The sequence below is a fragment of the Dunckerocampus dactyliophorus genome, chromosome 15 (genome assembly GCF_027744805.1).
Source record: "Dunckerocampus dactyliophorus isolate RoL2022-P2 chromosome 15, RoL_Ddac_1.1, whole genome shotgun sequence".
Taxonomy (NCBI): Eukaryota; Metazoa; Chordata; class Actinopteri; order Syngnathiformes; family Syngnathidae; genus Dunckerocampus; species Dunckerocampus dactyliophorus.
Window position 1 is genome coordinate 23,806,783 of NC_072833.1, and position 14,344 is coordinate 23,821,126.

A 14,344-nucleotide genomic window follows, 5' to 3' on the forward strand; every position below is an offset into this window, starting at 1 on the left:
ACTAGCAGCTGGTGTCCATGTTGGTGTGAGGTGCAGTTGGCCACCAGACCATCACTTTGCTTATTTCTAATGTTCATGCTAAAGCAAACTTCATTCTTCCTTCAAGTTTTCCGTCTGCTTGAGGTCTCAGCGTACTCTCTCCACATGTGGCTCTCCCAGAAGGTCCACAATGGACTGGGAAAAAGGATTTCCATCTCCTGCTGCAGGTTCTGTCCAAACCCTGTAGGCCACCGCAGATCTTCTTCCACGTTTGCGATGGGATGCAGACAGAAACCTACAGGTTGTATGGTATTAGCACTAAGGGGTCTCAGACTCAACCTACTTAGGGGCCGCTGGAGGGAGACTCTCGGTGACGTCTGTGTGACAAGCTCGCTGCGAGGTCAGTGTTGGTTATTGCTTGCCTCTTCCTTTAAGCAAGCTGAAGTTCCTCTGATCATCTCTTGTGGGACTCCAGATCGCCACAGCATATGTTATCTATACAGAGAACCCCCAGGGCTTTGAAGTCCAGAAGGGGCCCACAAAACATGGTCCCGCAGGCCATGAGTTTGAAACCTCTGCACTAACGCTATCAGAGGTGCTGAGAAAGTCACTTTCCTAAACTAACTAGTCATGAAGCTTCGGTGTCAAGACGTGAGTTTCCCTCTGTCACCTTTCTGGAACGCTGTCTTTTGAACGATCTCAAATCCCCAAGAGATTTAGTGGCCTCAAACCAGCTGCTCACACTTGTAAAAGCCCCAAGTGTGTGTGTGTGTATATGTCTCTGTGTGGAGCGCTGACCTGGTCTGGACCAAATGAGAACAATCTGGACCGTCTGGATGCGAGCGAGGGAGCGTGGGAGGCCACCAGAGGACAGTGAGTTCCAGCGCTCGTCAAAAGAGAGCAGGACTGACAGGAGGAGGACAGGCCAGGTCCAGACACCTGCGGCGGAAGCTCCGGGCGTACTGTTTGATTGGAGGGGGAGGTAGATGGGGGGTCTACGACGGCTCAGTTAGTTCAGTCAGCTCAGTGCCGGGCCGGACCAGAGCAAACCACGCTGGGCTGTGAACAGCCGCGCTGTAATAACTCTGAGACCGGGGGGGCCGTAAGCTGATAGCCTGGCAGGAATTAGTTTACTCGCTGAGACTTCCCCTTCAGACGGAGGCAGCGCTGAGTGTAATCTGCGTTCCCGTCTGGCCGTGTTTGTGTGAACAGACCCGCGGCGGGTTGCCAGTGATGGAAGACCAAGTGCTAGCTTATGAAGGCTGGTGACGATGATGGAGCGCAGAGAGGGAGGGTGTTTGCGGTCAAGGGGGTCCCAGGTGAGTCGGCGAGAGGTGCTGACAGTCTCAGCGAGAGTTCTGCCCTCCGCGGGACGGCACCACGGAACTCGATACAGTCTGTTGGGCGTCACAGCAGCTGGTGCCCTCCACGCTGCCGTGTTCCGTTTGATGCCGTGTTAAGTCACCGTGCTAATCAGGACGCCTGACAGTGGGAAGTGTGCCCACCGAATCAGAAAAATCCCAAGCTACAAAAGTCACATTCGAAAAGTTCTTTAGAAGTCTTTTACGGCGCTCAGATCTCAAACGCATTCCCCTGGATGTGTGCTTCCTGTTCCAGCCGCAAGTGGAAAGTACTTAAACTTCCATTTTACGCCACTTTACACCTCCACAAACACTGAATGTTCTACTCAACAGATCTACAAGAACGTACGCTACAAGAAGTGCACTACTATGATATCAAACAAGACAGGACCTCTGACTAAAGATGACACGGCGTTAAAGTGTTTTATGATCACAATTGTTATGTTTGGTCGTGAACACACTGTTTTTCATGGCTGACAGCAGCAGAACTTAAATCACCAAGCTGCAGTCCAAACAGCGCACTTCCTCTGCGGCCATGTTTTGTTTGGTTCCCTCTGGACGGAGCGTAGCGCCGTTCGGAGAGCGGGAGGTCAACGCTGACCCGCGTCCACAGATGGTCGGCGCTAATGGCTCGTGTTGCCGCCGCTAGGAGGGGGGCGACTAAACCCGGTCCAGAGCAAACAAGTCATACAAACACTGATGTGATCCCGCGGTTGTTTTGATGAAAGCAAAGTCTTGCCCACTGGCGTAACAACCTGTCACATCACAAGTAACTTCTACACATCTTTTCAAACATGTCCAACTCTGAAGACTATTGTTGTGGAAATTGAAGTATTTCAGCCTTGGCAGTATGCCAACAGAACAGATTGATGATACGATTTGCTTCAATTTACATTTGTGCTAAATCTCAGTGATATGCAAAATGCTAAAATGCTAATGTTAGCACCTAGCAATATGAACGTACAGTTCTATAGTGGTTTTACATCATACCAGGTAAATGTATGCAATTTTATACAAGGATAACTAAAATGCTAACAAGTCTAACAGCTGGCATGCTAACAACAGGATACAATGATAACATTGGAACATCTTTTGCTTCAATATACATTTGCTAAACTGCTAAATCTCAATGCAGTCTGAAAAATGCTAAAATGCTAATGTTAGCACCTTGCACGCAAGATAGCGTACAGTAGTTTTACATCGTACCAGGTAAAAGTATGCAATCTTAGGACAACGGCTAAAATGCTAACAATGCTAGCAACCTGTGAGGTGATGATGTGATCACATCTTTGGAAGTGGAACAACTTTTGCTTCAATATACATCTGCTAAAGTGCTAAATCTCAATGTAATGTGCAAAATGCTAAAATGTTAATGTTAGCACCTAGCAAGACAGCGCTAAGTACTGAACATGCAGCTCTATAGTGTTTTTACATCAAACCATTTAAATGTATGCAATTAAATACGGGGACAACGGCTAAAATGCTAACATAATAACACCTAGCAAGATGGCACTAGGTACCAAAATTTGCATGGCAGTTCTGTACTGTTCCTTACATAAAATATTTGCATTTGACATGAGTAATATAGATCAAATGTTATCATGCTAACAGTGAGCATGCTAACATCTAGTTAGATAGCACAGGACTTGCAAAGGCAATTCAAGAATGAGTTCACTCTGTGCTATGCAGGTATGCTTTATTATTTAGCATGCCGGCACCTAGCAAGATGGCAACAGGTATCACTAAATATTACAGGGTGAACATTCTCTCCCTCTGGGAGTGTTTGAGGGTTTTCATTCCCACTGCAATCACAGGGCATGGATGTTAGCAGCATCACACAATGGCGTTGAAGACATATTGTTAAACCTTGGACGATTGTAAACCCCCTCGCCCCCCACTGTGGACGCCCAACGATAGATTAGCTTCCTTGTTCCTTTGGCCACCTTTCCTTCTCCCGGACTCCAAAAGGCAAGGCTTTTCCTCACCGAGGCTACCTTCACCCACCTTCTTCCCATCCCGCCGTTTGCTATGTTCCTGCCTCTGCTTCCAGACAATGACGAGGACTTGAGCCAAGAGTCTGTCCCGCCTGTCCAGGGAGAGACGTGAGCAGGGGTAAAGCGGCTATCGTCTTGCCCCTTTTGTCCAACAAAAACCTCATTTTCTGCAAGTGTGTCTGCAAGCCTCACAAATCCACATCTGAGCCTGCAAAGACCTGACAAACAATGTTATGGCAGGAGAAAAATCAAATCCCGGCCAGGGGAGGCTTCCCGGCCAACTTGCTAACATGCAAACAATCCGCGGCACACACACACATGCGTCTGGAACGCTGTTGCTTCTCACTTTCGGGGAGGCGGAGGTGTCGCAGGAAGTCAGATTGTGATTCCACCGGGCGTGCGGGGAGTCTGCAGCTGGAGAACGGCTGCTCCCGGGGGCCTAATCCTCTGGGTTTTAGCTCGGATTTGGGCCTTCAACGCTTCCGGCTCATAGAAGACATCTTGAAATTTGTGCTCTCACAGAAATTCATCGGGAGAGGACTTCATTTTATGATGAAATGAACAATAGCTCGCATTTCTTTGAACAAATGAACAAAAGTAAGAACTGAGACACCATTGGCAAATACGTGCGGGGCCACATCGGGGTATCCTGAAATGATTCAAAGACAGGAAGTCTTCTGGTGTAAAGAATATCGACTGTAAATAATACTCCATACCAGCAGGGGGCAATAGTAATTTGAATGCCTTCTAATTGTGTCCACAGGCTAGGCTTGACTTCTTATAACACACTTGGACACACTTGGTTGTCCAAAGTGCGGCATGGGGGCCATTTTTCGGTTCGTAAGTTGTTTTTTTATAGACCTGTGACATATTCTAAAAATAATTTATTCGTTGAAATAAATTAATATTATTATAATGATTTATTTTGCTATATTATATATATTAGAATTATAGTACATATACTATATATGTGTAGTATTTATGTTATAATGTGTAATACACATTATTACACATTATATCTGTTACATATATTATTATATAAATGATTGAATGATTTTATTTTATATAAATTATTTTTAACTTATTAATGAATTTGATCATTTTATTATAAATATATTCATTCTAGTTATTAATTATACAATATTGATGAGATGCCGCCATGCCACCGAATTAAAGCCATTTGCGTCCGTATGTACACAATAAAATGAACTGTAAAATATTCTTTTCATTAAGCACGTTGATCATATTTAATAAATACAATTTCAAATATTCATTTAAACGACCTTGAAGACTGGAAAAATATCATTTGTTGCCTGTCCCGAGTCCTAAAATGAGAAACAGCTAAAAAGAAATATAATAATCTTAATTATTCAGAAGCTATGCTTTATTTTTATTTTCTTTTAAAAAAAAAAAAATGTAGCAAGGTTTTTTGCTAATTCTATGCTAAAAACTCACTCCTGGTACTTTCAGTTCTGGTCAACAAAAATGGACGAAAGTTGCCAGAGATGGGCCAAAAGCAGCGCCGACATCTTCCTGCGCTCGAGTGAAGGCCGCTAGCTCGCAGGAAACGTTGAAATAAGACGTCCTTTTCATGGAAGCCGACTCGGAGATGAGGTCATCATTTTACGTACAGCAGGAAGCCCGTGGAAGGCGTTTGCGTACGCCGCCATGCAGTCGAAGCGATGTCGTGTTGTTTTTCTCTGCGCTCCAGCATGCGAGGCTCTTTTGCGGGTGCGAAGGATTCTGACCTCATCCCCTCCCGCCCGTCCCGTCCTCCTCCAGCGCGCTAACACTGACAGGTCGGCTATTGTTCCAGCGCTTGCGTGGGCTCCCAGGGCTCCCATGTGTTAGAAATCATCCGCCCACGTGCTGCCGCCGACGGGGGCCCGAGACGATGAAACCATATACTGAGAGTCTGTGGGCTGCAGGACGGGGCCCTGATGAAAGACAGTGTGACTGCGGAGAAAATAACAAACGCCAGGCTCTCACACACACACACACACACACACACACACACACACACACGCACACACACAGGCTTGCAAAGGCCTTGCAGGGTCGCTTACAAGGAGAAGGATGGCCAGCATGGTGGATGGATGCATGCAAGGCTGGTGGCGGGTTGGATGGCCCGGTCCACTGTGAGCACTTCTGGTTCCGCTCAAGGCAGCTTTGGATGGAAGCCAGGCCGAGTGCTGGTGCAACACAGTCACCCTCTTGGCTCACGGTCCCTCTTGCACATCATTAAAAACCAGAGAGGACGGGACCGTGAGTCTGCGTGCTTTCAAGTGTGTGACTGCATCTCCATTTATTGAAGTCAGCTGCAAAGCTGCGTGGAGTTTTATTTGCAAATATTTGCTGCCGGCGGACTGCCAGACAATTACCCGTGAACGTGGTCGGCACCCTAATAGAGGTTGGCTTTTCGACACCATGAAACACCACTAAAGGCGTTCAAATACGGCAAAGCACATGGCTGGCCCCGTTGTTCCGTTCCATGACTAACGTGTGTTTGCTGGGCACAGAAACGCAACGACTTCATGGTATGATGTAGATGCTTCTTTCCAAAGCTATTATTGCTCCTTCTTCTTTTTATATCTTATCCTGAGGTTTAATTCAGGACTTACCATGCGAAGAACCCCCCCACACATTTTAACGCTGGATGCCGTAGCTCTTATTCACAAAAAAGTCCAAAAATCATTGGATTATGTACAGTGATATTTTTTAATATTGTCATTATAACCAGGCGCTATATATCACTAAATGCATATTTACTTGTCATGATGAAAGAACAGGATAGACCTTGCTAGGTCTATCCTTTCAGGGGTTATCCTCATAACGTAACCCGCCTGGTTCAGCCAGCCCCGCACACCGCCGTAGGTTCAAACCAAAGGTCCTTCAGAGCGCTAGGCCTCGAGCTAAAATCCCGCACTGTCGGCATGGCTCCTAAGGTTCAGGGAGTGAGAATTACCAACGTACGCTCACACATCCACCTGGCCGACATCCGTTTAAATTGCACACTTTTAGATCGTATGACGTAAAGCAGTGTACAACGGCATGTTTGGCATGTTTGGTGCTTAGCGCCATCTTGCAAGGTGCTAACTTTAGCATGTTGCACATTAAATTGAGATTTAGCACTTTAGCAAATGTATGTTGAAGCAAAAGATGTGACCGAATTGTAGCCTCACAGGTTGCTAGCATGCTAGCTCTTAGCATGGTTAGCATTTTAGTCACTGTCCTCATATTAGTTTGTATACTTTTACATGGTATGTTGTAAAGCCACTAAAAAAAACTGCACCTTCAGTTCTTAGCGCGATCTTGCTAGGTGCTAACATTATCATTTTATCATTTTGCATATCGCATTAAGATTTAGCAGTTCATCATCGCAGGTTGCTAGCATGCTAGCTGTTTGCACTGTTAGCATTTTAGTCATTGTCCTCGTAATAAATGACATACTTTTACATGATTTGCTGTAAAACCACAATAGAGCAGTGCATTTGGTACTTAGAGCTATCTTGCTAGGCGCTGACTTTAGCATTTTGCATACCACATCGAGATTTAGAAATTGAGCAAACATATACTGAAGCAAAAGATGTTTCAATGTTATCACACTGTATCCTCGCAGGTTGCTAGCATGCTAATTGTTCGCATTTCTGTTTTGTTGGCTTCCTACCAAGGTTAAAGTTGTTTAAAAGGCAAAGATCGAAAGCCAGCGAGTCGGTCTAAAACGGCAGTAAGTGACAGGTAGGAGGCCCATTCAAAACGTCCGTGGACATTTTTGTAATTGTCTTTATCTTCTTGTATTGTTGAAAAAGCATAATTTACACAACACTCGTCCTCAGATTTTTGCCGGTAATGTTTAAAAAGATGTGTGGAAGTTACGGTCATGCCGTCTGATGCTAACCTTGCTGACCTGGCAGGTTGTTATGCTAGTCAGCGGGAATTGGTTTGAACCAAAACAAGCGCGGGATCACCTCAGTGTTTGACTGTTGACTCCGGGCCCTCTTGGTCGCCCCCCTGAACCCTCCCGCCTCATACCCCGTACCTCTTTTTTTATGACGACACCTGTAGTCCAACTGCAAGCTGCCATCTTGGAAGCTAAAAGTTTGTGTGGAAACTCCAATCCCTGGAATTTATTAAGAGGGGCCGTTAAACAAAGTGCGGCTGATGCTCAGCGACCGTGATCGGGCCCGAGCGCGTTAAACGGCTTTTCATGCGAACATAAAAGGTTAATTGGTCATTAACTCCGGCTGGTGACATAATACCTGAAACAATACGTCAGGGAAAATGACGTGCGGTGCGCGTATCGCACACACACACAAAAAAACCCCAGATGCATGAGACAGTCAAGCTGCATGCCGAGACTATGAGGCGGAAACCTCGACAACTTTGCCAGTTTCACGACTTGACTGATGGTTTGGTACCTGACACCTTGTGAGAGTGCCGCATCTTCCACGCCGCAGGACCACAAAGGAATGTTTTCTTTCACACAGTCAGTCCAGTCTCCGCTGTCCAAGAACCCTCCGGCAGCCATGACACCTTTATGACGGCAGTGATCCCAGTGCACTCTGGGAGCTGGCAGTGATGGATGAGTCCTCTGCCATCACCCCCACCGGGGCTGCTCTTCCAGCCAGGGCTGTTTGGACAGGGGACCTGCTGGGACAGAGGGTGATGGGAGACCCAGTCACAGTGATGGGGTGGTGGCGTGGAGGTCGGCATTGGTGGGGTTGGCTTACCTCAAAGGTGTCCGTGATGTGTTTGATGGATTTGTTTTTCCGGACTTCGGCCTGTTTGGACTTCTCTAACAGTACGGGGGACCTAAACAACTACTTTGGAGGTTCTGTTCACGCACAAAGGTTGGTTCGGTACAATCATAAAAAATTCTATTTTTGACACACGGCTGACCCCCACTGAATGTGAGGGGGTCCGCTGTAGAGGGTTGTGTTGTGTTGTGCCACCGTGCTGACCCAGATGGGTCCTGAAGTCGTTTTTTATTTTTTGTTTTGACAATCTGGTTTACCTGCCGTGATTTTAGTGCCCAGGAATGTCAGCCGAGTCCAAACAGTCCGGGAATAACTTGACATTTTTCATGTGTTTCGCAGTCTGCATGGCTTCAATCATCGACAGAGAAAGACCGAAAGAGCGTTTGATCAGCTTTCTTGACAAAAACCCCCCAACAAAAACTGAATGGCTGCTGTTTGCAACTGTTAGTTCTGTTAAGATAAAGTGGTGGTGGGATTTTGAAGCATTTATTTCCTCTTAAAAAGCACAAATAAGACCCAAAAAAGCATGACTAGGGAATATTGTGGACACGTTCGAACAAGGCCTTCAGTGTTCACCCTGTGATGGAGTGCTCCGCTGTGTGATGGTTTGCAGACGACAACCCCTGCTGGACTTCCGCGCCTGCAGGACAGAAAGCCCAAATGCGGTTGTGGGCGGAGCTTAGCGTAGCAGGCCCACAACTTTTGCAGGAAGTCGGAGATAATTTACTGTTTGCAGTTCCTCGGCTTTGACTGAAGCTGCTGTGGAAACTCGCATTTATTCCTCCTGCGGGACCCGCTGATCACCAGAGACCAGGCGTTCTTCGAGGGGGTGGGATGAGCGGAGGCGGCCTGCATCTTGTGAGTGAGGTTCTACTGGCCGGGTCTGTTCACTCGCCCACAGGTACTCACAAAAGCCACAAAACAAGCTCACTCTGACAGCACTCACATGCAAACACATGCTGCTGATACGCTTCCTTCAACGCAACGGCCATCTTGGGAGGATGTGCGGAAGACACGCCATACTTAACCCTCCGCCACCAGGAGTTTGGTGGGTTCTGTCTGAAAGGTGTGAGAGGATGAAAGCAGACGTAAACGTAAATGAAATGTACCTGAAACAAGTACTATGAAGTAAAATCACTATACAATGGTCTAATTGTGCTGGCTAGCTAAGAGGAAGCATGCTAACTGTTAGCATGGTAACATTTTACCTATATTGCTCATGAAAATGAGTAATATAGTATCAAAATGCAAAAAGATACATGGCAGGATGTAGGAACACTACAGAACTACCTTGCCACTTTACTGCTATCTTGCCAAGTGCTAGCATGCTAACTGTTAGCATTTTAGCTATTTTAATTATGTCAGAATGCAAATATATATACTGTACATGGCTTGATGTTGAAACACTATAGAACTGCCTTGGCTATCTTGCTATCTTGCCGGGTGCTAGCATGCTAACTGTTAGCATTTCAGCTATTTTAATTATGTCAGAATGAAAATATGTATACTGTACATGGCATGATGTAGAAACACAAAGAACTGCCTTGGCATTTTCAGTACTTACTGCCATCTTGCTAGGTGCTAGCATGCTACCTGTTAGCATTTTATCTCTTGTCAAAATACAAAATAATACTGTACATGGCATGATGTAGAAACACTATAGAACTGCCTTGGCATTTTCTAGCATGTAACTATTCACATGTTAGCATTTTAGCTATTTTACTCATGTCAAAATGCAAAAATGTACATGACATAATGTCGGAACACTACAAAAATGTCTTGGCACTTTCAGTACGTAGGGCTATCTTTATCTAGGTGGTAGCATGCCCACCGTTTAAAAGAGCATTTTAGCTATTTTACTCATGTCAAAATGCCCAAAAATACATTGCATGATGTCGGAACACTATATGCCTTGGCCCTTTCGGTATTTAGGGCTATCTTGCTAGGTACTAGTATGCTAACTGTTAGCATGTTAGCATTTTAGCAATTTTACTGATGTCTAAATGCAAAAATATACATGGGGTGATGTAGGAACACTACACTACAGAACTGCTACAGAACTGCCTTGGCACTTTCAATATCTAGTGCTATCTTGCTAAGTGCTAGCATACTCACTATTAGCATGTTAGCATTTAGCTATTTTACTCATGTCAAAATACAAAAATATACATTGGAAGATGTAGGAACACTACAGAACTGCCTTGGCACTTTTGGTACCGAGTGCTATCTTGCCAGGTGCTCGCATGCTAAATGTTAGCATTTTAGCTATTTTAATGATTTACAAATGTATATATATGTATGTATATATGGCATGATGTAGAATCATACAGTACTTCCTGCGGTGGCTACTATCATCAGCAACAGGGATGTCCAAACAGAGATTTCAACCGTGTGCGGCCCGCATGCTAACCACAATGCCACAGTGTGACCTTTCTGCGTCTCAGTAACTTGCAAATAGGAAAGTCCAGTCCTGAGTCTTGCTGTCTTTGACCACAAATAAAAGTTGAAAATGTCCCCTTCTGCCAACAAATGCCCAGCCGAAGCAGGATTACATGTTGTGAAATAATTCATAATTTGTTCCAATAATTTTTAATCCTTTCAGCTTTCCAGCAGGCTTTGACAGACTGTCATGAAAAGGGCTTCGTCCGCATGAATCATTCATCGCTGGAAAGATTTGAAAATGGAAACTGTGCAGCGGCAGCAGCTGCTCGCCCGACCGCAAGATGCATTTCCCCCCACAGGCGCAGCATTCGCAGGATCCCGCTGCTGATGCTGTCGCGTGGTTCTGCCGCCTCACGCTGTGGCCGCATGAGGTCATTGGAAGCCAATAAAAACAGAAGGTGTTCAAGGTCATATTGAGCGTTTTGATAAAGGAAAGGGAAACCAGCAGCTTAAACATCCTGCAATCAGACAAACCACCAAACTCAAACTAATCCACTAATTTGACGGCGCTGTGCCTTTAAGAGGAGCCCGCGTGGTGCAAGAACAACATTCCAGCCTCGTTCGTTTACACTCTGATACTAAGAGCAGGATTACAATTGGACATGGTTTATTTGGACTGCTATTAGCACTAATACAATAATAGAGCCTAATAGGGATGGGGTGGGGGGTCTACTTGGAGTCAGTCCACCACCCGGCAGCTGCGGGGGGGGGGGGGGGGGGGGGGGGGGGGGGGGGGGGGGGGCTTGTGGGGTCAGGCGTACAGTAACACTTGACCTTGGCTGTGTGCGCGGAACCAGCATCCCGCCCCCGCCGACAAAGGCCGCTGACCTCTGAAGGCTTTGTTTGGCGGGCCGGAGTGCGAGCATAGGCCCGCTATTGTAAGAGTCCGGACCCCCCCAGTGTCCAAGCTCTTGTTTTCTTTGGGAAGCAGGAAATTGGATGACTGGCTACCTGCTACAACAACATCCTGTACTTGAGAAGCCGTCTTCTCGCCCGTACCCACCTATTATTTCCCCTTTCCATCCTACGCAAGTGGTCAGCCAGAGAGATTCTTTTTTCCTCCTCCCTCTGGTCCTTGTGCGCCCCCCCCCTTCCTCCACCGATACGTGGGCTTGTCTAGGTTCCACTCAGGTTGAGCTCAAATTGGCCCCATCCAGATGCTTCCGTAGAAAATAGCGTATGGTCGCCAAATGCCTCTGCATTTAGTCCGACAACGCCCTCGCAGGTTGTGACGAATGCACGCACACACACACGCACACACACACACGCACGCACACACACTTTGATGTGTCCATCCAAGTATCGTTGTTAAATGTAATAATAACGAATTAATCAGTATTTCAAACATTACAACTTGTGTCAACCAGCCAATTGGTTGTCATCGTTACAGAGCCGGACGGCACATCTGTAAGAGAACTCGACGCAACAAGGGCGAGTCATTGCTTTCCATGGAGTACCTTACTAATTAAATTACTCTTTTTTGGTGGTAAGTAACTAGTAACTCGATGTAACTAGATGATTGCGATGTCCGGAGACATTGCGTGGGAATGCGTGAGCCTGATGGTGAGCAGGAAAGTGTCCATGTTGATGTCGGAATGGTTGGAATCTATTGAAAGAAATGTTGTTGAATGCCTTTGATCTAATTAGATCAAAGGCACTGAATTTTTATAAAACACCCGTATTTTAAGCAAACTGAATTTGAAAGAATTCATTTTGCCAGCAAATTTTTATTCAATAAAGTTTCCAGCATAAAATTGTGTATAAAACAAAAAAAAGTCTGTTGACAATATTCAGTGTCTAAAAACACCTTTGGTAATAAAGAAACAAATTCCCCTTGCAAGTCTTCTACTCCTGAACCTCAGCACACAAACGGGGTGGAAATTTGTCAAAACGTGCTCTCATACTGTGCTACATTTAGGCTACATTTAGGCTCAACGCTCCAAACTAACAGTGGGTGTTATGTAGCTGTGTGAGAAACGTAAAGTCAGTATAGCTTCCGAGGTTTAACAACAGTGCCGCCTTGGAGCAGCGTTAGCTTACTCAAACAAATACATGCAATTTCCTCCGCCCAAGTGTTTTTTCTGATCATATGTCACAGGTCTCCTTCAGGAGTCCTCACCACCTTCAGAAAGACAGAAAGAAATGTACTTTGTGTGTGTCCTTTAAAGCTTTCCTAAACGTTAAGGAACTACGTCTATGCTTTCTTTGGGCAACAAAGTAGCCTCAGTATAGACCCCGGATACACACTCACATCAGGTCCCTTGACGATGTCGGTGTGAGTTGATGAGAGCTAATTCCCATCCGACCTGCAGGCTTTGCGACCCCCTTTGCGTGATATCATTAACGATAATGACGGCATGGCGGGAAGGGGATTAACGTAGATTTCTATGCTGGATTGGACAGAGCGGCCGCGTTCTCCATGAGGCTGCGTAATCCCCCTTGATAAGATCCAGCGACTCCCACACAGGGAGATTTGACTGCGCCGCACCTGGGATAACATCACATGACCAACGAGCATGAGGTGCACACACGCGTCACAGGAGGTATTCCAGGCTGCGTTACCACCAATCACACGCTGGTATGAGTCGAAAACAATCATTCGCTCATTCATGTCATGCTTCCAACAAACAAACAACGATGAATCTCAAGGTACTTAGTGCAGTATAGTATAGTATAATATAGTAGTATAGTCTTAGTATAAGTCGGAACTTATACTACGATACTGTACACAGAATAAATGGACATATAAAACCCAGTAATTAAAAGACTAAATACAAGAATTAAATACAAATGTGATAAAAAGAAGGAGAAAGGCTTACTTTTATTCCTGTGTTTGTCTTGCACACTGTAAGGGACGTTGCAAGGGAGGGAGAGACAGGCTTATTGGGAGGAGGAACTCTCAATCCACGACTAATATTGATAAATCACCAATACTGATCATCACTTCTCCACCTCGTGGGCATATTGCCATGTCATTTCACTTCACTTTTCACTTTCGCTTTCCTTTTCTTGGACGCACCGCCGTCAGAAGTGTCTGCCTCACGCTCGGGAGACATCATGAAGGGAAAAAAGCTGAGTAAAAAGAACGACAGTGTGTAAACACGCCTCACACATTGAGACAACATCAAAGACGGTAAAAGTAAGCAGAATTATTTGTATTCTTTCCCCGATCACTCACACGCAACTGGTTCTCTTCTTCTATCATTCATGCATGGGAATGCACCTTAACCACCAAATGTTGTAATACAAAACGTCACAACACGCGACATCGTCACACAAAATGTCACAGCACGAAATGTCCTAACATGAAACATCATAACACGAAACGTAACACAAACTGTAACCGCACGAAACGACCGACAAAATGCCATAACACGAAATGGTGTAACATGAAACGTCATAAAATGAAATAGTGTAACATGAAACGCTGTAATACGATGCGGTGTAACGAAACGTTACTACACAAACAAACTGTCACACCACAAAATGTCATAACACGAAACGCCATACCATGAAATGTTGTAACACAAAACGGCGTAACACGAAACACCGTAACATGAAATGCCACAACGCAAACTGTCGTAACACGAAACATCATAGCGCAGAATGTCATAACACGAAATGTTGCAACGGGAAACGCCGTAACACAAAATGTCATACCATGAAATGTAACACAAAACACTGTAACACAAAATGTCCTAATATGAAATGTCGTGACATGAAACAGTGTAACACAAAATGTCGCAACACAAAACGTCATACCATGAAAAGCTGCAACATGAAACGGCGTAACATGAAACCCCATAACACA